We start from the raw sequence: 24,449 nt of genomic DNA, 5'->3' as shown, positions 1-24,449 counted from the left end.
CAGTTCCATAATGTGTTTGTTTCTCAGTTAACTAGCTGTTATGTAGCTCTTTGTGTGCTCTCGATGAGAACATGTGCCATAATGGCAAACAATTTTTCAGAAGCAGCACAAGCCAAGGGAGTGGAGGAGCTTCCCACAGCACATCAGTCATAAGTGATTCACTTCAAAGTCTGTGCATATTTGGTTTATTCCAGAGTCTTCTCTGTTTGTTCACAGCCTGAGCTGATTTTTCCTGAGGTAGGCTGAATGAATCTTGATTTCTATAAACTCTTCTGTGCTTAATCTAAACTTTTGTCTATTGTGCTTTTAAGAAACAAGAAAACCATTGTAGACTAATCTTTTTGGTGCGGGTTTTTGCTGGACAAAAGGCTTCAGTTAAATGAAAATTTTCAATTTAAGAGGATTCTAGCCTCAGATACTCAGTTTTGCATGTTTATCACAGTTTACTATGCCCCGTAAATACTACTAATAGCATGTTACAAAATAGATTAAAAAATGATTTGAGGTAGAAATCCTTCCCAGTCCCTTTCTCCCACTCACATCACCCCCTTTTCTTTTGCACAAGATTATTTTATCCCTCAGCAGGACTGTTTCCCTCAGCAACAGCATTTCTGCTTTGAGCACCAGCAGATAGAACATTAAATCAGCATGATTTAGACAATGCACAGCAGTGCATGGCAGATGTGGGGCTGAGTGTTTACACCTTGGTAGAGAGAATGGCAGTTTTTAAACCAATGCAGCAAATAGTTAGGTGACATAGTTAAAAGCAGGAGACACTGAAATTATATGCCTATTTAATATTTCTAAATAGTTAATGATATTTTTTTCCACAGGAGCTAAAGTAAGAGAATTTCAACTACAACTGGAAATATATATCCATCCATAAATTTAATTTAAATTATATATGCAACTTTTAATCTTACATTAATGCAATTATTTAAATTGCAATATGTCTTCATTGATTGTAAGTATTTATTGAACATTATCATGATTGCAACTCACCTTCAGCTGATGTAGTATATTTTAGGACAGAATATTTCTGTACTGTATTTCCTATAATAGCCAATGACAACAGTTTCTAGAATCTTTTCTATCATCACGAACCAATGCATTTTTTAATTTTTCACTTCTGGGTTACCACAAGCATTTATGTAGTTGGTTTTCTGAAGAGCACAGCTCAGTTTATAAACCATAAAAGATCAGACTATAGTAAATTTCATGTCAGGAGGAAAGGGGATGTTTATACAAGCTCTCTCTTATAAAATCCCAACATTTTACTTTCATTGGGTTGCACAGAAACCCCACATATATTGTTAAACAGCAAGCCGATTTATGTCTCACATTCCAGTGCTGCCTCCATTTTGGATCGATATCAATTGGGAAGAACAAGTCCAGAGCGCACACTGTCTTTAACAGCTTTCTGTCCCACATGGGTTCCTATAACTTGTATTTTCTACAAGGGAGGAGCTCCAGCAGTTTCTGAATTTTGAGATTTTCAGCTATAGTTTCTTGTTCTTTCAGGTGTCTGCAGAGGACCCCAACACATCACAGAGTTACTTCTGTGTTTAACAGTTATTAACAATGATGGAGACAGGTAAGGGTTTCTGCCGGCACACCAACAGGGATGGTGACTGGCAGAGAAGTGGATCATCTTTGGCTTGCAGTAGTCTAAGCATCAGCCAGATTTGCAGGGAGAAATTTATACTGAGAAAAAGGTTCAGCCCACAAGCTTCTGTGGACTCTTTCTTTCCCTGTGTAAAGTGGATTTTGGTCAGATAAATGTGAGCCCCAGTGAAGATCATTTGAGTCAGTCTTTGATTTGGCACTGCTTGAGCTTCCAATATTTGAAAGGGATGATTTGGGGCCAGGTGTATCTACTTTAGGAGTCATTAAAAAACAAAGCAAAAACCCCAAGAGAATATCCTTGCATGAATATCCTATGGTTCTACATGATGAGTTACTCAAGACAGAAATACTGTGAAGGCCAGAAAAGGGATTATTAGAGCTAGGATTTTCAAAGGGTCTAAATAGGATTTCTTCTCAGTTGCCCAGGAAAATGATACTTTGCATGAATCACTTTCCTGTGGTTAATAGAGAATATTTGGTCTCTGAGACTCTAAGTCCTGCATTTTATTAAATATCTTTACTCACATGTATTTCTTCGCAAGGATAAATATTAATTTTAGAACAAACCTCATGGGGAAACAAATTTATCCACAACAAATTCATGTCCCTGTTAAAGCATGCAAATCAATTCCTGGATTTTACAATTCTGCTAGATTAATTGTATGTACAATCACATCCTCACCGCTTTATCCTTTTGTAGTAATAAAATAAATCACGTGGTTAAACACAGAAGAAAAGTGTCAGGTTCATCAGCTGCCTGGTTTGAACTGACTAAGCAGATGGAAACCTTTCCCAAGACAGCAATGTTGAATGCTTCATATTGATGCCATCTTCTGAAGTATGAAACATGCTAAGAACAGTTACCTCTTTAAGGTTTTTAATTAATATTTCAGCTTTCCGTTCATTATTTACTTCTCCATGACATGCTGTTCCTTGCGCCATAATTTGAATTGGAGCTGAAGCAACACAAAACTTTTCTACTGAGGGGATGTACCAATGCCACTGAGCAGCAACGTACCACATGCTTGGAAACAGGGATGAGAGCAGCGAAAAAGGAAGGCAGATAAAAAGAAGTATAAGATTTTCCTTTCCTAGTAAGCCCCAGCTGCTAGGTGATAAGCTGGGCTTGAGACCAGTACCTCAGTTAAAGCATTATATACAGGTATGCCTTGGAGGACCAGTGCTTTAGGAGTAGTGAGAGTTTCTGACAAGGTACAAGGGGAAAATGCTACTGGGAATGTAGTGATTTTGGACAGTCTAAAGTCATGTTTCTCATAAAAGGAGCAGATGGCTGGGAGAAACTTGTAGACCTTTAATTGTCACAGCAGGACCTGGTCACTGGTCATCTGGCTGGGCACTCTCAGGATTTGTTCCCAGCATGAGTAACATGGTGGCAGAGCTGATGTGTCACATATGCAACTGCATGGAACTACGGGGTAGAGTTTGTGTCACTTTAAACAGCTCAGGGGATGATGCAGAAGAAGACCTCTGCTGCATTTATCGTCCTGGCCCCACTGCAGCAAGGTTGTTTTTCACTAACACAAGGAAGAAAAGTAAGGATTTGAGGGTGATCAGTCTGGAAAATCTGATTTTTGTATGTGACATATGTCAAGAGTTTTTGCAATGTAGTAGTTAAGTTCTTGCATTTTTCATATCTTTTAAATATACACACGCATACATTCAATACATACAACCTTAAGAAAAAGCAGCGAATTAAAGTATTAGGGAAAATTTTCAGATAAAAAATGGCATAAATTTTACTCTACCACAGTTATCAGATACTTTCCAAATGATAAGATCATCTACAGAGGTATTTCTTCATGAGCCTATTCAACTTGTTTTGCTTTTTGGTTATAGCAGGCCTCTGGCCTTCAGAGTGTTATTTTTTTTTCCCTACAGATCTTCCGAAGATTCTGCTGGAAATGTTAAGCCTAATTCTCAGCATTTAACACATGGAAATACATGCATGAGCAGATATTTTTGCCTGCCTTTCTTCAGCAAGCTCAGTACTGCTCTTTCTCTCCCTGCACAGCCTCCATAGTGTATGCACAGGTGCTGTGCCCTCATGCTTGCTTTTCTCTTTTCCTGGTGCTCCCTTCACCCACAATCCCTGCCCCTGGGCAAGCCCCTGCTGGGCCCAGCTTTCCCCTTCATGTCTGTAGTCTGCTTTGCTCCAGCTGCAGAGGCTGAGGCTGGCACTAGGGTTAATCTCACCTGCCTCGGATCAAACGCGATGCTGAGCCCAGCCAAGCCCCCCACGCGGTTATCCATCGTGCTCCTCTGGCTCCTCTCAGCCTCATTATCCAAATGTGAGCTACCCTGTGAAGAACAGCTATGGAGAAGATGTTCACTAGGGAGAAAAACCTGAGCTCCTTAGAGAAATTTCTATCATCCTTCAGTATTCCCGCTGTAAAACCAGGCAAGTGGGGAGATATTTAAATGTATCGTGTTACCATAAATCCTAGCTTGTGTTATACAATGTTTTTCAACTGTTATTCAAGATTTATTGTTGTTTTTCTTTAAGATCAAACAAAATAGTAAATAGCAATATTAGACAAAATAATATTTCCCTAAACTGGGAGGGCTGTTCATCTGTAACAAAGAAGTTGATGATAAAAAAAAAAAAAAAAAGAAAAAAAAGCCAAGTCAAATAAGTCTATCAAAAAAGAAATGAAAAGTAATGTGAGTTCATACCATAATTCACGGGATATAATTAAGTGAACAGTAGGAGGTGATAATCCTTAGGAAAAAAGTTGATTAAAAGAAGAGATTAAAAGAATGTCCTTTTTAAAGTACAAGACCATTTAACATTACTCAGAAATTTTTTGGTAATTTGTGAGCGGTGTGAAATTTTTTGCATTCTGACAACAAATACACAGATTCATATATCCATTTGTACTTAACTTTATTAAAATATAATTGAAGACCATGTGCATTGAAGGAGCCGTTGGACTGTGAAAGTCATCTCCTCTTACCAAAGGCTTCCCTGTGTGCCATGGGGAGCAGTAAGAGTTTGTTATCTGCATTAATCTCTTTAACTGGATTAAATTCTTGAGAACAAAATCCACTCAGTTCCTGGACTAGTATTTGGCCAGATCTATCCAACAGGTATTTCTGAGCAGACATGCAGACAATTTGACTATGTTCCAGAAGATTAAAGTTGAACTCTGTGTCACTGGTTTTCCCAGGAAGCCAACTGAAAAGACTGCACTTCTTTCTAGGGTCATAGTCCTCCTAACAGTTCTATTGTTTTGTTTTCTTTAATCCAAATTGAAAAAAAAAAAAAGATGAAAAAATTATAGAAACCTAATGGAAACAAAACTTTGTTTCATCCAGCATTGTTTTGTCTACTGCTTGTGAGTTTTTGGGTTGATATTAGGCAGGGGCACCATAATCTAGTGCTACATTTAAATTTGATAATTTTTTCGGAGATTATTTTTACTTGTTCTATGTTTTTATTTTGGCACATGCAGACTTAATTTCATATACTTACAGGTGACCCAATTTAATTTCTTCTGTGTAGTACAGAGAGAAAAGTTTTTAATATAATTCAGTTTATTTGGTGTTGAACTTTTTGGCAATTTTAATTTTTTTTTTTATTATTTTAAAATACTTTTTCCGTATACATTTTTGAAAATTCAATCATTTCAGCTCTATTTATTTCCAGGAATTTGTTCAGACTGAGAAATCTAACTAAAGTAGCTTAATGTACTTAACTTTTCTTTTTGAAGTGTTATAAGTTTCAAAATGCCTTAATCTCAAAGCAAATCCTTCTTCTACCAAAATAAGTAGATTCACAAAAAAAAAAGGAAAAAAATAAAAGTGGAATCAAGTACAAGTGCTGTGGTGACACTGAAATTGGATATTATTAATGTTTTTCTGCCCTGAATTACATGTCAAGATGTGCTACAAATAACTGCGAGCAATCTTCCTATTAAATTCTGGCATTCAAGTTTAGTTTTTGATGACCAGGCCCTCCGAGGGCACGATCACACCTCTCTAATACAATTTAAGTAAACATCAGTGAAAATCCCGAAGGAAGAATATATATATTTTTTTTTTTTCATAGTGCCTGTATGACACAGCTGAGTGCTCTACCCATAGACACAGTTGTGAACAAATTGAAAGCATGCTGATTTTCCTGCTTATTCCTCCTTAAATATCTTTACATATAAATATCACCACCACCTCCAAAAACACAAAATAAAGAGATTATCTATGTAAAGTACTATTTTATATATATTTTATATATATATTTTATATATATATTTTATAGCTTTTAGTGGCAGTGAGGAAAACAGTTAAAGGGGATGACGATATGGTGGATCTCACACTGATGTGTGGAGTGCTGACATCTGGTGGTAAAGCTGCGTAAAACAGTAGAAGGCGGCTAGTAAATCCATTTGAGAGCGTCTGATTTTAAGTAATAGCTTTCGTAAGACCAACGTGTTTCTCTTCTACGGCTGTATGTTCAGAAATTATTCTGTAGCACAGCTTAAAAACAATCAAACACTCTGCTTTTGTATATATCTATATAGATCTTTATCTATATATGTATATGAATAGATAAAGCCCTTAAATATCAGGCATAAGTGGGAGTGAATTAACAGGGAGTGAATAACTAAAGGAATTCCGTAGGGAACCTGACTTCTTGGCATTGCTCATTATTCTAAAGGGATTTTTTAATCTTTAGCAGAGTTTTCCACCTACTTTAGAAGTGGCATTTCAACATAATTATGGTTGCAAGACAGTAATGTGAATCACCACACCACCACCCCCCACTTCAAATGACACTTACTTTTGTAGTACAGTGATTTTTTTTTTGCATGTTACACGCAAAACTTATAAAAATGATAATTATGATGCCGACTTACCTAAGCCGATGGGAAAACAAGGATGCTAGCTTTTTATAAATGCTTGTCTCTTTCTAGAATAAACATATTTTTAAATAAACTACTGAGTTTCCAATAGTAGCTAAGCCTTGTTTGGCATAAAAGTGACAAGCACAACTCTAAATTCCAGTGGAGCAGAGCTGTGCTTGGTTCAAAAGCCATGGGATCCTGAGGCAACCCAGCTTGGGAGTGACTGTGGTCAGTGGTGTTACCTCTGCAGACATGGAAGTTGCATGTTAAGCTCCCTTATGCCTAGCTAGCCAAGCAGCTGTCAAAAAAAATCTGTGTTACTGCTAGAGCTTAAAACATAGAGGAGGATAGACCAGATGATATTTATGATTATTTTGGGGGCCTTAGGATATCTCTCCTGGTCTTCACCTACTACTCCAGGAGTGTCAAACATGATATCTTGCACCTGCTGGCTCTGTCAAGAGTATCAAACACCCTGAAAAATGCGAAGTACCACCTAGTTACTGGACTTAAGTGAGTCTTATATGTCTTAATATCCAGTGTTTTGGCTGGGGCTTCTCAGGGTAGACATCAGAGCCAGCCTTGTGCTGCTGTCCCTGGCTCAACCCTCCAGTCTTGTTCCTTGGCAAGAAGACAACACAGTCAAATCCACCTCTGCGTCTTCCAGCTGGAGGAACAGGTAGGGAATCTTTCCAGGAATAAGTCTTTATCGGAACAAAATTCTAGTAAGAGGAGAAAAGCCTTAAAAAAAAAATAATTTTGAAGTAAATGCCTTACCAAAGATGTAACTTTCTCAGTTTTTTCTTAATTCAGTTTAACAACATATAGTCCCTTCCCCAGAAGAAACTTCCAAGCTAAATAGTATTCTTGCTGAATTTGTTCTTGATATATTTAAGTATGGGAAATGTGTCTTGACCACTGCTTAATTTTAGGAGATGCTTAAGTTTATTTTCATATAGACATCATCTGGATGACAATAGCTGCCATAAATACACATTGTATTCTTGTTTGATTGAACCAATTATTAAGATTCATTGGACAGCTTCCTCAGAAAAACTTTTCTCCCCCAAAACAAGAACTTTTTCAGAAATATGTATTATATTATCACTTCTTTTTCTCTTAAAAGTAACTCATACCTGGCTGCACAGCCAGTTAATCTCTAGATCCAGAAAAAGGCATCAGAATAAGTGACTAGGCAAATTCAAAGACAGAATATCTCTAGTAAAATTTCTGACTCAAGTGGAAACACTGGCAGTGTTTAAAAGCATGTTACCTGTCAAAGACTGACTTCACTGTTCCCCTCTCTCATCTGCCAAATGTGTGAAATATCTTCCTTCACGCATTTCATCATTATTTCTGCAGTGTCTGCAGTCTGGAAAGAGTCTTGGAACTTGGCTTCTGACACTAAAGACAGGAAAAGGAATTGTCAGCATGTAGTCTTATCACATACTTACCTGCAAATTTTATTTGATTTTTTATTTTAAATTACCAAATAAATTTGGTAATTTATTTTATTTATACATTTTCCATGTATCAGTGCTTGTGCTTGTGGTGACAGTGTCTCTCCTTAGCCACCACACAACCACATGTGCTACACACAAGGTTGTTAATCACTCTGGTAGTCTGTGTGTGTCTGTCTCAGAACCAGTGCTGAGAGGACAGCAAACTGTTCCAGAGAGCTGGTGCAGGCAATGGAAGGGATGGACATGAAAACCAGCTGATGGGAAAATGGGAAAATGGGTATTGCTAGTGGGGCAAAGAGGATGTGGTAAGAGAAAGAAAAGACAAGACAAATTGCTGACAGGATAACAACAGCAAAAGGACAGAATCAGAACATGATGCCATGTGGCAATGAGCCCTGAGAGTGGAACAGAGCTGGGATGGGTCTTGAAGCATCAGACAGGATGGGAAAACCTGAAACTGAGGAGATAATTTCCAACCTGATATGAGACTACAGCACAGATCTGAATGTGCAAGAAAGATTTTGAAAAAAAACCAGCACTCACAAATACATATTGGTATAAGAAAAATAAGTCTGTTTAGCAGTACTTGGTGATCATGGACATGAGTCCAGAGAGCAAGTGGTTCTGCACAAACTTACAAACTCAGCAGGACTTAGATAATAATAATTCATGCAAATGTTTGCTTTTAGGTTCAGAACATATTACACTTTCTTATTTCTAGTATGACATATCCTTTAAAGAAAATTAATTTTCCTACACTGCTGTCCAACCAGGAGGTAACTAATGGTCTCCCAGGAAGCAGAAGCTTCTCTAGTTTTCAGCCAGAACTAATGCAGATGAAGCCTCCTAAGTCCATCAAAGGAGACTCTCTGATATGAGGTGAAGGACAAGGCAAAATCAATACTTTTCTTCTCATACCTTCTCATTTTTAATGTAATCATTCCAGTTGTCCTTATCAGCCTCTGTTTTGTCCTTTTGTTTTGGGTGATGGGAATTGTCTGCTGTGTTACCTGTCTGTGGAGAATGTCATTAAAAGGCAGGGGATGGTGGTGGCTGTGCTCTGGCTCCTGATAGATGAGGACGTGCATATAGCCTTTCATGTTGGCTAGAGCTATCTCTTAGTTTCCTTCTGTCCATTTCATCTTCATTTCTTTGCAGTTTTTCAGCTCTCAGAAATTAATTTATCATCCTATGTTTGTCTAGAAGCAAACAGAAAAATGAAAGCCAGGCCAAACAAATATTTCATACACAGCAAATTAAAGTTATGAAAGATTGCCAAGTGTCTTGCAAGTGTTTCAGGTCTATTCTGTTCAAATTGCCTGGAAGATACTAAAATAGGCAGAGAGAAGTGATAACCAGAAATTAGCAAAATTCAGAAATATTGCTGTTTCAGTGTGTGTAAATTTAATAGTTTAAATTCCAAAAATTAAAAAAAAAGAAAAAAAAAAGAGAAAGCCCTAAAAAAATTTACTTACGCAGTCATCAAATTATTCTGCCTTCCTTCACATGAATGAAACTTGAAGTCACCAATATCTCCTTGCAGGACTGGGACAACACAGTGCAGATTTGGCTGTCAGAGCTGGTTGTTCCATAATGTGGATGTTCACACAGCTCTCAGAGCATTCAGGGGCTTAGTTAAGTAGATTAGGAAGGCTCACATTCCATCTTTCCCCATGTCCTTACTTAAGAAACAGTTTAATGTCTTGGAATTTTTAAATAATTTGAAATTAAATAGGCCAGGTATGGGTATTTGGAATGAGTAAATCTAAACCAAACTAAACTATTTTATTTTAGTTTCAATCAAAAATATTTTGGAAACACTCTCCCTAGTGGCAGTTTGGATTGGAGGAAACTATTTCCATGAGAGGAGCTGCTCCTGTAGAAAATAACTTGTCCCATACTGTGTTCATATTTTGCAAACCTTAGTTGTTTTTTTTCCCCACAGTCTAAATCCAGATCCCTTGCTGCCACCTGCTGTTGTCACACAGAGTAGAGTTTGCAAGTTTTGTAATATTGTACTATGTAAACAAGGAGAAAATATTCAGTATCTGATGCAGTGTTTAAGCAAGTATGGGGGAGTTTTTTGTGAGATTGAAAAAGAATACCAAACCCAAATGATCAAACCTTCAGACTAATTTAACAACAGCCATATAAAAATGGCAATAATAATAATTTGTGTTGTCCTTTTACTTGTACAAATTCTCAAATGAGTGAAAAAACAAGTGTGGGATTAGATGCTATGCCAGAATGTCAGCTGGAGGTTTATTTAGGTCTCTGCTCTACAGATGCTTACATAGCTGCCACTCCCAAAATCTCTTGCTTACATACCCACATAAAAACCTCTACATAGCTGTGCTACTTTAAAAAAAAAAAAACAAAACGAAAAAACAAACAAATAAAAAAAGGCAGCTGTCACAACCTTGTTTTAGCCACAGTGAGGATGGCATACATCCTCAGCAAAGAGATGAAACCAGGGATTTCTCCCTCTCTAGTTTGTCAGGATATCAAAAGGCTGCAAATGTATTATAGGGTGACTGAAAAATTTGTAACTGAGGAATGAAGAGCAAGAGGTTACTGTTTAAATCAGTAAAACAATTGAATAAGAATACCTCTGGATCACTGGTCCCGATGATTACATGTAGTCAGAGTATCTTTCAGATTTTCTGCAGATTTAGGCATATAAAATATGCTTTTAGAAGTTTATTACAGAAAAAGAGGAAATAAAACCTAGGTGTTCACTGTTATATAGCAATAAAAAATAAAGATCATTGATATTGTGATGCATCAGAGAAACATCACCCTAAGGTTTTCCTTTCCTCTGCCACCATCACGACACCCTACACTGATGCTTTGTCAAGCTCATAGCAGTGCACCAATGAAGTACTTGCTTTCCATACCTGAAAATATAACTCTGGTGTCCCACAGGAAGCCAGTTTATCTGTTTTGCCCTTAATATTGTACTCTATTAGGTGAAAGATGAACATAAGCACCAAATGTCTGGTTGCTCATTTTGTTTAACTGCTAATTCAGTTTGTCAAATATATTTTCAGCCAATGCCAAGCCTTGTTTTTGTGGGATATTGTGCACTAGGCAAAATGGATGAGCCTGTGCCAGGTTCAGTCTGTCAAAAGAAGAAAATAAAAATCCTATGAAGCCCCTGATCAGTCCCTCAGGAAGCTTGCTGCTGTTATTTCTCCATGGTTTCATAGAAAATATATGAATATTCATTTAACATTCATCCTCAATTTCCCATATAAAAATATTCTGATGAACTACAATACCACCTTCATTTTATGTCTTTCCCTCTGAGGTTTAAGTAACTAAAGAAATGACAATTATGCTATATCTGTAAAGATTCCATATCCAGTCTGGAGGAGAGGCCCAGCCCAGAGCTGTGCAGCACAGATGTGGCCAGTCTGTACTACTTGAGCTCATATTGAGATAATGGTCCCTTGCTTTGTTCTATTTGTTTATATGTTTATATAATCTTCCTTTTGTTAGCATTTATGGTGTCAGTAGCTTGTGATCTGTGCTTTTGAAAGGTTTGACATTCTTCCATTAAGATACAGCTAGGAGCACAATATTTAAAATCTACTGGAAGGCTTTATAAAAGAGGTAAAACACTGTCTCTGACTGAAGTTAGGAAAAACCCCAACATTTTAAGGTTTTTTTATTTGTCTGTAAGATGAAATTAAAAATAGCTTGCAAAGAATAGCAAAAAGAAACATATTGGTTACAAAAATATTAAGACTACTATTTCAGTCTGTGTTGTTTTTGTTGGGTTTTGTTTTACATGACTCATAAAATTGCCCTGCTTTTGTGGACTTGTAAATAAGCAATACCATATTTACTACATATATTGGATTTGAAACATCACTAAAGGAAGATTGGTAAAAATACCATTTAAAATATAGCGTTTTTTAGCTATAAATGAATGTGAAACTTCCTCCTCCTATTTTAATGCTGAATGTTTCTCTTCTGTCCCACATAAAAAAAATAAGTTTTACTAACAGAATGAGGAAAAAAAAACCTTCAAGAAAAAGAGTTTAAAAAAAACAATTGTTTTTTTCTGGACATATTGAACACAGTCAGAGTGGACAGAGCTCCTGCAGAATTGTGATTCTGTTGTTATCCTGAGAATAAGTGCTTCAGTATGATGACAGGACTGCCTTGTGTAAAATCTTAGCTGAGACACTGTGTGAGGGTACTTTGTGCAGTTCAAGGGAGTTGATTTTAGGGAAAAAAATGCATGGAAAGATTCCAAAGATGACCAGGTAAATGGAAAAGAGGCCATGAAGGCACTGACATGTTCAGACAAGCAAACCAAGGCTGAGGGGTTTTAATTATTGCAGTTAAAAGAAAATGTGAATGACAGTGAACAACTCTAGTGAAGGGCAAGTAATTATTCAGTCAATGAGCTAGAACTAGTAAGAGAATAAATAAGCAAAAACTAAACAGCTCGAGTTAAGGCTGGAAATTAAAAAATTTATAAAAATATTCCTACTCTTTAATATAAATCTTTTCTGCAACAACCTTCTAGTGGCAAAATAGAGAGAAAAAATATTTTTTTAAAAGAACTTAACAGTAATTTTGAAATTATTCTATGCTGTTTTTAATATTAGCAGAGAACCAAATTCCAGGGATCACTTTACTTCTTCATTTCTGCATTTCTCCAGACTATTAAATGCAAGAAGATAATATATTTTCTCTGCCAAAAGAGAACAGGGAGAAATAGGAACTGTGAATCTCAACTGCAGATCAAGGTAAGAATTCAGATTTTAATTTTTAAATTTATATTATTTGTCCATGTTCCCTGTTTCTTTTTGCATAAATGAATTATTCAATGCTTCAGTAAACTCTTTGTAGAATGGATGTGATTAATGTTCAGAAATATAGCTCTGTCCTACAACATCAATCCATCTTAGTTCACCTCTTATTATCTATTTTTCAGATTAAAGTTTAGAACCACCAATCTTTGAAACAAAACCTGAATGTGAATTTTTACCTGCTCTGATTTCTCCCTCACTTCTTCTCTCCTGGCGTTTCTGATAAACAGATTCAGCTCAGGCTTACCTAATTGAAAACCTAATTTGGGAGCTATAAATCTCCATGACAAGGTAAATTCAAGAGGATCCCTATGGATACACTACCTACTTCAGCTACTTTACTAGAATTGTTCGGATCACACCCATGAATTTATTTTTCAACTAAGGAACATATCATATTTCAACATATGCCGAAAGCTTCCACAAGGTGGGGATAAAGTGATGTTTCACATCAAGGAGTTTGCTTTTATAAAACTCAATTTATACTTTGTACTTCTGTATGAAGTCTGTGGAAGAGAAATTTCATCTTACAAATCAGGGATTCAAATAAAATATTCATGAAAGCTCAATAGCTTTCCAATGAGTGTTTGAGGATAAAATGTAGGCTTGTTTAAATTACTTAAACAGTATAATCCTAAGGATTATTTAGCAGTGGTCGCAAGAGGGTTCAATGCAATATTTTTTGCTTTGTTTGACTTAAAATTATCAAACTTATGCTTTATTCATACTGGATGTTGTTTGAATGCCTAATGTTTGTTATCCTGCCTTTAAGTGTCAACATTCTAGTTTTATAATTATGGAAAAATATGGGGTTTATAAAAACCTCAGCTTGTAATGCTGAATCCAAATAAGAATGGTTTTTGCAGCACAGTATAAGAATAAATTAAATGCAAAAAAATTTAATACATGTAAATCAGATCTGGAGAAATTATGAACTAAGTATAATTAGAATACGAGATTTTACTTCTTCAGGGTATTAATGACTTCTTTACTAGAAGGTTTTGCCTAGTTTTACTAGTCCTGAGCTCAGCAGAGACAAAAATTCTTTCAGAACTCACCCACTTGTTTGTCTGAAAGATTTTAAAAGCTTTTGTTGTTAAGGAGGAAGTTAAGCAATGGCTTGATTAAGAGCTACATGAAACAGAAAGTTCATGGGTTTAGAGTGAGAGTACTAATCACCCATGCTAACTTAACTGTGTGTTGTGTTACACACAATTAGAAATTGAAGAAATACTGCATATAATGTTTTAAATCAAGAGCAATTGGCCAAAATGAAATCAAGAAGAGACTTGCACACATTTACCTGTTTTCAAATTGAACACACAAGTTTCCAGTTTAGATTAATTATACATAACTGTGACAGGTTATTTCATGGTCCAATACTTTCTGAACAGATATCTTAGATATTCCACACAGGAAGAGTTTAATGTTTTAAAACCCAGCTCGCATTTTTGAAGATCCTTGACTACACAGGATTTAGATTTAGCAGCATGTTTGGGTAAGTTATTGAAATCACAACTTGAGCACAAGGGTTACAACAGTTACAGCTGGATCACAATGCAAATGTGATCCCCATGACTAGTGTCAGTGTGCTCACTCTGGAAATGTTATCCATGATTGCTGGGAGGAATACATAATAAGTCCTCAAGTCCTCTACTTCCTTCCAAAGGTCATTTTGTAGGTGGTCAGATGTTGAGCTAGGTGCTCTGTGTTGAGCTGAGCCACTAAACACTTCCCCCTGAAGGTCTTGATAGGGCAGGAAGTACACCTCGTTTAGTGTGGCCAAATTGGTTCATCAGCAAAACTCCACTTGGCATCCATTAAGACCTGATTATCGAGAGATGCCTCAGCCTGAATTAAGGTGCAAAAAAAGACCATATGCTGAAGTCCATAGTACAGATTTTATTCAACAGTAAAATGTGATGTAGACGGACAGAAAGAAAAGAGAAGAGATGAGGAGGCAGATGGTGGGGGCAGGCAGAGAGTTTTAGGAGAAGATAGTCACTACCTGTGGATCCAGTCTCTTCACCTCAGGTTTCTCACTGATGGTCACTATTTATACATTTTAGCAAAAAAAAGAAACTAGTGCATATTGGCTATACAGTTCCCTTATTCTACTGGTTAAATGACTCCCTTGGTTCTAATGCTAATTAGTCACATGCTCAGTCTTTCTCTTCTTTTGAGTCAGTGGGTTTCTTGTCTTGAGCTGGTGGGTTGTGGTCTCCCCCCTGCTGGAATTACCTTTTAGCCAGTTGGAGCTGATTTCAACACAGTTGTTAAATTGAATTTCCCTGTGGCCCATAAATTCCATATTCTTTGTAGCACATAAATTATGCATTCTCTGTGTCCACTAGCGGTAATACGTTCTTCTACCCCAGCATCTTTACCTTCTCCTTAGGTCTGAGATAACACCCAGTGCCACCTTCATCTTATCTCAAGTTCCTGCTGTGGTGGCTTAATTTACAGTCTAAATTCCAGGTATTCACAGAGCATTGTCAGGGGGGCTTTTGTTGTCATTAGTGTCACACATGTCATCTGTCCCATAACTTGGAGTGGTCTTTGTTTAGACAGTGATATGCACATGAGCAGTTACTTCACTTCTAGTTTGCCACTGTGGGAATTTTTGTCTGGATGCATTACCCAGGATGTTCAACCAGATCTCACTTCTTCCTGGCTGAAGTTATTGCCATTCTTTTGCTCCCTTTTTTGTTTATCTCATGACAAAATCTTTCTGTGTCCTCAACAGTGTCTGAGACTGTGCTCTTTATGTCCTTACAACCCCAGAGCCACAATTTTGCAATAGGATGATAAACCAGGCAGGAAGTGTAATGTCCGGCACCTGTGCTGGTGACCCATTCTGTGACAAAAATTGACAGGCTGTGAATCCTAAACAAGTGACTCTTGATCTATTCTTCCTACATCTATTAATTACACATTGTGTCGTAATAATTTCTATTGATTTTATTATTTTATCTGGTTCCAAGGGACATACTCCATTTGTAAACAAGCACCATATGTTTACATCAGCTGTACACATTGATATGCTGCATTTGTTTTTCTATTCCTTTCCCTACAACACTGCATGCTTTTCATGGTTTTTAAGCCCAGAAACTTCTTTTTCACTATTCTATTCTGAAGTTGCTTACAAATTACATATTCAAGCTTGGATCCATAATGTGGTTTTATCAGCTAGTATTCATATTTTTCAGGCCTGTGTATCATTGCTCTGTCTTATACATTTGATTTTAAAAGTGTTACTCTTTGTCTTCTGAATCATGGTTTGTACCAGCCAATTCTATTACTAAAGAGATGCATTACTATACAACTTCTGCAATTCTTCTCATGATGGAAGTTCATTGTAGATGGCAGAATACTTTTTTTATCAGTAGGACCAGCACATTAATTGAATCTATTTAATTGCATACCTTCCTTAAAATAACACCTTTATTAGCTGCTAGCAACTCCATTCGTACTCTTGGGTCATTAACTTTGATGCAGCAGGCAAGTGCAATTTTGTTGTAATCAAGAAAGAAATAAAGGATAGTTTGTGCACCACAGGACAGTTTACAATGGCAATAAACCCTAATGAATTCTATTATTCACTCTCTCCCATTAAAGTCTGAGTTTAGATTCTGATATCAAATATCTAGGGAGTGAAGCAGATCAGAGAGGGACTATTCTGTCCTAATATGAAATTTATAGTTTGCACCTGAGAAATTAAAATGAAGCAATAGAAAATAAGTGGATTCCCATGGGTATTTCTGTAAGAACAATCTATTGTGTCTCTTATGGAATCTATTGTTTGACATGATTGTGAGTCATCAAGATTAACTTCAGCTAGGTTTTACTCTGAGTGTTTATACAGCACAAGACCCCAGTGGTGGGGAAGAGGAGTCCAAAAAGTGAATGTTGGATTTATCCAAGATGGGCTGACAGCTTTTCTCTGTGTTTCTCTGTTTTCCCTGAGTATGCATTAGGTGTTGGCATTTGACTTCGCACAACAGGCTCCCTTATCACAAAAAAGGGAAAGCTATGGAATTTCCTATCAAGTTTGTACCAACCTACGTCTTATAACAGTTCTTTTGGAAGTTTGTGTCCTGGATCAGATTCCAAAAAATGCTTAGAGTAATAAAGAATGGTGGAACCTGAATTACGATAAATAGAAACATAATAGAAACTGCTTTTCAAGGACTTGTCAATTTTAGGGTTCAAAGAGAGCCTTTGAATTCTAGGATACAAAGAAGACTCCTGTGGAGGTTGCAGTAGATTCGGAAATCTCTTAGAAATCTGTGTGGTTTGTAGGGGATCTTTTGAAGGGTTGGGGAAGAAACTGAGTTGACTTGAAGCTGTTCTCTTCCAGATTATACTTTTATTTAACTAAGAATTTAAAATTTTACAAATTCACCTGCAACAGACACATGCCAGAAATGGCCTGTACCTCCTCAGGAATGTGCAGTAGCAGAGTGTAGCATCACACCTAGGCATATGATACTCATATTCTGAGCTCCACTTAATACATTCAAAATGCCGCACAAGGAAAATGCATAACACTGTATGAAGATGTACAAATGGCCTGGTGACTAGGAAGATCCCATGTTTCCTTTATTCCCCATTTTCCCACTTTTTGGGTGAGTTGTACCCAAATGCGGTTTACCTTGGCATTTGTATACATGGTGCTAGTCCTCCCCTTCCACAGCAACAGTGACCCAATTTCATACCATTTCCTTCCTTCTCAATACCATTTTTCATGATTGCAGGGGTAACTCAAATCATGCCTTCATCTAAATCTTGCTTCTAGCTTTCACCACCTCACAAGCACAATACTCCCTAGATCCTATTTTAGTTTTCTGAGGGGGAATGCCAGCCCAGGACTGCCTGCACTCTTTTACCAGACCTTGTGAGTAGCTTGGATGAGAAAGTCAAGAGCTTCTAATGAGTTGATTGATGTTAACTGACAGTCAACTGACAGTGGCAATCTATTGTCCAGCAAAACAAAACAACATATGCACAATTACTGTAACACAAGACCTCCCTGTACTTGTGCCTGTTCACGGATGACAAGAGGGTGGCTGCGTGGGGCGGTTTGAAATCCCTGCATAATGCTATTCAGCAAAAGGTGGCCTTTTTCTGCCTAATCACACAATTTCAGATAAATTCCTTATTGTATGTTGGTGCATATTGGATCGGTGTCCTTAGGGAATGAAGGTGCAACCCTGTTAGTTTCCTGAATTTCAAAGTGCCTGAGGCAACTAGATTCCCATCTCTGCCAAAAGAGTGACACCTTCTGGCACATGGCTTAGTGAAGACTGCCAGCAGATGTCTAAGACATCTCCAAATGCAGTTAGACAAATTTTGCTCTATTTTTATTTTAGTTGGGATGTCAGTTTAAGTAAATGGACAAAAAACACTGCAGCTGTATTTTGGTGAAAAGCATATATAACTTTTCATTTATTAACATAGGAGCTAATAAATTTTTGCAGAAATAGAAAAAATGGAGAAATTTAAGTTAACTGCAGAGGCAGCGAGGTTTTTTTTGATCTGGCGAAATACAGTCAAAGATTGCCTAGAAAGGCTGTAAAATCTCCTTCCTCAGACTGAGAATGGAGCAACCTACTTCAACTTGACTTTTATTTGAACAGGAACTTGGAATGGGAAGACTTCCAGAGGTCTTTTCCAACACATTCAATTCTGTTTCTACAATTTGTGTCTGATAACATTGTTGCATATGCTACTGATGAGTTTAAATTAGCAGCTAATACAAATGGGATTATTCATAACAAACACATGCAGTTAATTTTTTTTTTTTTTAAGGTTTTCAAGCCTGTATTTTGGAGTTTAAAGCACACCAGTAGACAATGCAAGTAATTCTTAACACTGGTAACTTCTAGTCCATCAACCGCATGCTAGCAATGCTTGAAAAACTTCAATTCCCTACCCAAAAAAGGATGTTTATATTAGAGCTAGAACCTGAGTCTCACAATAGGTTTTTGGAGAAGTTCAGCTAGAGAGTTCACCATTCTTTTCACTCTTTCCCACTCTTTTATGTAATGGGTGTTATTTACCCACCCTCACTGACAATGGTTGGGGGAGCAGCGTTCTCATCATGCCTTCTCTTCCTTTTACTGTTTACTGCTGTACTGCAGCCTTCCATCAGCCTCCTTTTGTCAAAATCCTTTTGCTGCCTCATCCTTCACCTCATGCTTCTGTTAATATGGATGCTAACTCTGAAGCAGGCGGCATAGTGCCTGTGAAAATTGCAGGCCGCATAGCTTTCTCAGTCTTGCCTGAGAAAGTGGCCTGGGAATTCATGGGGAGGAATTAAAACAATCCTCAGAGACAGAAAACAGCCTTGCAGGTGCTGTTTGTCTGTTCCTTGTTTTCTTGCAAGAGAAGGTCGGGAGGTGGTGAGCCCCACTGACCAATGATGGTGATGTAGTAGTTTGCTAACCAATAAGAGTTTCTTTTCTGTACTTTTCATGTATCAGTCTATAAAAAAGACCTGAAGCAATAAACTAGGAGAAATTCTCCTGATCGACTCCTTAGAGAGTCTGTGTCGTTCATCTTGCCATCCCTAATAGAGCGACATGTTAATCCTTAATGCAACTGAAGATTCTATTCTCAGTCTGATGTTGATTCTCTTCAGTGAGTGCTCAGCCATTGCCAAATCTGGGCTCCCCAGCTCATTTCCATCTTTCCAGCTGCTCTCCTTTCCTGAATTTTGCATTGTACTGCTGGAAAGAGTATAATGCTTTTCTTTCCTCCCTCAACCAAATGATGGCTTCCCCCTGAGCCCAAATGCTGTGTTTTGCATAGCTCTTACTTCAGCAAAAACCCTGTATGAAACTATCCACGTGCAGTGAAGAGCAATAAGGAAGCCTTTAATCAGATTTGCCTCATGTAATGTTCAGGAAAATCAAACACTTCGGTGATAATTATAGGTTTAATAAAGGATGGGCAGTGATCATCTTCCAAAATTCCCTGACAGTCCTCTCAGAACATGGGCTTCAAACGTGTACATGCTCATATTCACACACATATATATATATATGTGTGTGTGTGTGTATGTGTGTTTACATATGTATATGTGTGTATTTATAATACACTACAACCTAGTTCAAATGGAAAGGACTCTGGATTACCTTTATGAAATTGTCCTTCAAAAGTAAGAGAAAAAAAATTAAAATAACTTTGAGGTCTAATAATACTCCAAGTTATGCTGCTGGTGATTCTGCAGTGAACCATGAAGACTGTTGTATTATTATAATTTTTGTGAAAGTATATCAATCTGCAAAATGTGAAATTAGAAAGTTGCTGTTCTATCCAAAAACAGACAAAGGGGAAATATTAAAATAAACATTTGCAATGAATCCTCAACTTTTATTAGGAATCTTCAGTTAAGAGGCTATGAGCTAGCAAAGGACAGGGAAAGTTCCCTTGAAATTAAGAAACCACTGGAGAAATATTTAAGGAAGCAAAAGTGTTTTAGTCAGAGAAATAACATAACAGTCATGGTTACATGAATTTATTTACATAGCTTTAGGTAAACATTGATATCCCAAGAAGTTTATTGCAATTCGTACTTGCAGAAAGGGAAGCAAATGAGAAGGGATATCTGTTCAAAATAGTTGAGGACTGATTCTAAAAAAAAAGGTGTACTGGCAAACCATTTTAATGTCTAGCAAAAAAACCCAACCAACCAAACAAAAAGCCATAAAAAACCCAACTAAACCAGAACTCTCTGAAGTTTGTACAAAAGGATTTATTTTGGACCTGACTTAGTAAATCACTCCCTTAGGTTTGGTTTCCTTCTTTCTAAAGTTGCAGATATAAACTCATCTATCACATCTTGATAGCCTGAAGACTTTCAGTTGTCACTTGCACAGTGTAGTGTAGCCACTATTACAGATTATTTTATATGAAAAGTTAATTAGTTAATTTTCCACTGACAGAAAAACGGAGCAACTGGAATGATTGCTAAGGATTAGAAGGACCAGGCACCACTGTGACAGGCAGATGTCTTATGCAGGATCTTCACTGAGGATAACTTTCCTGTTCATGTGTAAAGGATTCTTGAAAGTCAGAAGACAAGTTAATTTTATTAATCATTGAGTCATCAACTCAGAGTAGCCACAAGATGTCATTGTGGGCCAACTATGACAAGCACTGTTTGGGTTAAAAAATATGTATAGTATAAATTAGAACCACGCCAAAACACAACAAATTTTTTTGTCATATATAAAAAATATATTTTGAAACATTTTTCCATAGGTTTTACGTCATTCCTTTGGAATACAAAAAACTTGAGTGTATGGATTCTTCACATCAGCACTTTAACACTGCCAGCCTCTACAAGGCATCTGGGGCAAAAATTATTTTAGATGAGTTGAAACATATGCTCACGTGAGGTTAAACCAACAGAAATAAAATACTAGAAAACAAAATTTATAAATTACAGAAATACCATGAATGCTTAGGAGTTTTTAAACTTTCATTTCATGCCATCTTGAATTTATGTTATTCCTTTGAGAGCATTTCCACACATAGAAAATTAAGATTTTATGTAGTACAAAGTTCTTGAGAGAAGAGATTTTCATTCTTTTTGAGTCCTTCATGAAAATGAAGGTGTAATAAAGACAAATTTTTACAGTGGACTATGATATTCTCCCAAATTATGAACATTAAAAAATGTAATAAAATTACTTTTGGTACAATTAGATAAAAATTTCAGACCTGATTACTTATAGTTGAGCTCCCATAATCAATTCCATTATGAGACAAGAATCTGGAGGGAAGCTTAGGCTCTTTAATCAATGTTGAATATGCCACAATATAATTTAGGTGTTATGATATTTAACATTTAGATCTCTCACCATGTATAGAATTTTGAAGTGACACAGAGATTGGAAATGGGGGGGTTATGTAGGAATTCAGGGATTCACACGTAGCTTCACTCTTGAAACACAGTGTTGCTGTGGGTCAGTATTCTCCAAAGTGCGATAAAGAAGTTCACTATTGAGAAATGCAGTGCAATTAATGCTGGAAGAAGAACAAACCAACTAAACCAAACCAAAATCAGCTTACCAGATGTACATTTCATATATTTATTTAGAAAAGGAATCTGAACAAACACACTGATGTATAGCGAGTTGTCCTCAAAGTCCACAACTGGAATGCATAAGGGAACAGACAATTCTTTGATGATGTTGCAATACTGCTTTTCTGAGAATTTTGATTCCATAAAAATTTGTGAAATTCCAGAACTTTCTACTCAAAAATAAAAAAATGCAAGTTTTCTTATTCAAAAATGTGTACAGTGTAAAGTTATATTTTTTTTCTGGTATCACAGACATTTCTGATCTTATTACTGCACATGACTTGGGTCGCTGTATCTTCACTGAATCTTCAGTGTTTTTCCCTAAGTTAACCAATGTTCTGTTAATTAGTGAACAAGGCTTACATCTTAGAGAAGTTTGCAGTAACTGAATGATCCTCAGAGTCCGTGGTCTTGACTCCCAGTACAAGAATTAGGAGAATTTTCAAAAGGTCCTACATTTCTAAATATAACCCTTTTTCTCTGGTTAAATAATTACGCATTTGTTCAGCAACTCTCACACACTATATGAACTTCAAATATATTTAGTTTGGCTATGTGAGGAAAAGGAAAAAACAAAAAAAAGTTTACTTGGAGCAACAAAATTCCTTTGGCACTGAGAGGATTAAGACAGGGTCACTGTTCCTTCTTGAACATAGAAATTCTACTGGGAGAGTGACAAATGGTTTTAGCATTGTAACAAGGAGTATCTCTACTTTCACTATATGGTGTCACTTTACGCTTTTTAAACAAATATTTTGCAACAGCTAATGATCCTTGAGATCTCACTTCTTGTATAATACCATTATAATCTGGTAATAAGACAAAAAAATAGAAAGAATGCTGATCAAAGCTGTAGCCATAAGGCGCTTAATAAAAGCTTACAGTTAAAATCAAAAGTACCTGAACATTTTTACTGTGATATGTGAAATAGAAATAAGCCATTGGATATTTTCAGTAAATTTTGCCTACACATATTTTATAGTCTAGAGAAAAAAAATCCATTTTTATTTATTTTATTATTTTCTCTTTTTTTTTCTTTTTTCTCTGCACCCATGTCTAAATTCATCAATAGAAATTTTTACATTGGTGGGAGAACATCAGGGGTCTTACAGTCAAATTCTATTTATATTTTGTGCTAGATGGTAAGGATCTGTAAACCTCGGTTTATTCAGAATGTAACAGAGAGAGTCAAAATGAAGTCATCAGCAGACGGTAATGATTTTATGGAAAGTTATTCAGTAAAAATGTCTGAGAAAAGGAGGAGGAATGTTCAAATAACAGCCTCAAAGGGACTACTGTTGTGGTGGGAATTCTTGTTGGTAGGATGATGAGACATGGATGTGGGATGGTGGTAGACAACAGTGTTTCACCCCCTGAGATGTTTAAGGTAGTGGCATTGAGAGAATTGAAAGACTGTAACAACATAATTGTCTCGGCTAGAAAAACAAGCAAGGCATGAAAAAGGCAGGTAGCTCCTTTGAATTATTTTCAGTGGGAAGAAAATATGTATAAGGCTAGTGATTGCCTGTTAATGATTTCTATGAAGGAAGTGGGGAAGTGAATTACCAAAAACTAAGGCTTTCTGAAACTCTGAATCACTGATAAAGCAAGGAAAGTAAGTAATGGCAATGGGGTTTATCTATGTTTTTTGATGAGGTAATGTCAAGTGAAAATCTGTTCATCAGGTAACATGAAGATTAATATAGGAAGAAATAAAACATTTTTTTGGAAAAATACTTCTAATGATTATGAATGATCATCCACCACATTAATTGTTGAGAAAGTTTGATAATGAGCTACTTCTACCAAAATAGGAATATTCTTTTGAATGCTGAATAAGTCTTGGTAGGCCATGAAATAAATGATGCACTGGGTTATTCTCACTGTGGAATGAATTTTTTGGCTGAGATACCTGGATTATGCTGAGAAAAAAAATACGTTATTTGGACAAGTCTTCATGAAATAATAAATAAAAATAGAGAAAGGGAAGCTGGAGGGTGTGAAACATTAGGCTGACATCACATTGCTGAGCTCATGATAACACATAAAACATTAATTCAATGCAAATGTTTATTGTCTGATGAAAATAAAATGCTTCTATTCTTTGACAGGGATTTCCATGATGTACACTTGCATCCACTACCTGGATTAGTCAGATTCCTCATACAACCTGTTGCAGAGCTGAGGGCTGGAAAGTCTGCCTGATGGTCTTCTGGGTCCTCATCCATCTGCTAAGAATATGTAAGGAACAAGGACCTCAGGTGTACCTAAGCTCAATTTTATTTGAAAACTTTGTAAATGAAGCAAAGTCATACAAAATAAAATTCTTGCCTGTTAGAAAATTTCCAGTGGATTTTTTCTTCTACAAAATTGAACATTCCTGCCCTGCTCTTCCCATCAAGTTCCTGCAGAGTGGAAATTCTTGTCAGCTCTGATCACAAATTTCTACTTGAGCAAGGAAGACCAGTTTGGCTGTATTATGCTGCTGTAGCCTTGCAAAATAATTTAGATCTGTATCCCTGAATTTGAAGTCTCGATATAAAAAATTGTTTCAGTTCACCCTCCTTCTGATTTGAGT

This window comes from Poecile atricapillus, chromosome 4, assembly GCF_030490865.1.
Source record: "Poecile atricapillus isolate bPoeAtr1 chromosome 4, bPoeAtr1.hap1, whole genome shotgun sequence".
NCBI lineage: Eukaryota > Metazoa > Chordata > Aves > Passeriformes > Paridae > Poecile > Poecile atricapillus.
This window is presented reverse-complemented; position numbering follows the sequence as displayed.